Raw genomic sequence first — 220 nt, 5'->3', positions numbered from 1 at the left:
GCGGGGACCCTTTGTGCGCCCCGAGCGCGCTGTGAATGCCGCGCGGTCATCCGCACCGGAAGGGTTCACACTGCGCCTGAAAGGGGACAATGGGGGCTGCGGATAGCAACATCGAAGAAATCGAGACCATTTGTGATTCAGCCCCTGTCACCATGGTTGTCAAGCAAACTTCCTACTTTGATCAGCGGAGGGTGGAGAGGGAAGGAGCCGGGGAGGCCGG

Source organism: Myotis brandtii, unplaced genomic scaffold (assembly GCF_000412655.1).
Source record: "Myotis brandtii unplaced genomic scaffold, ASM41265v1 scaffold868, whole genome shotgun sequence".
In the NCBI taxonomy this organism is placed as follows: Eukaryota; Metazoa; Chordata; class Mammalia; order Chiroptera; family Vespertilionidae; genus Myotis; species Myotis brandtii.
Note: the sequence above shows the minus strand (reverse complement) of the source record.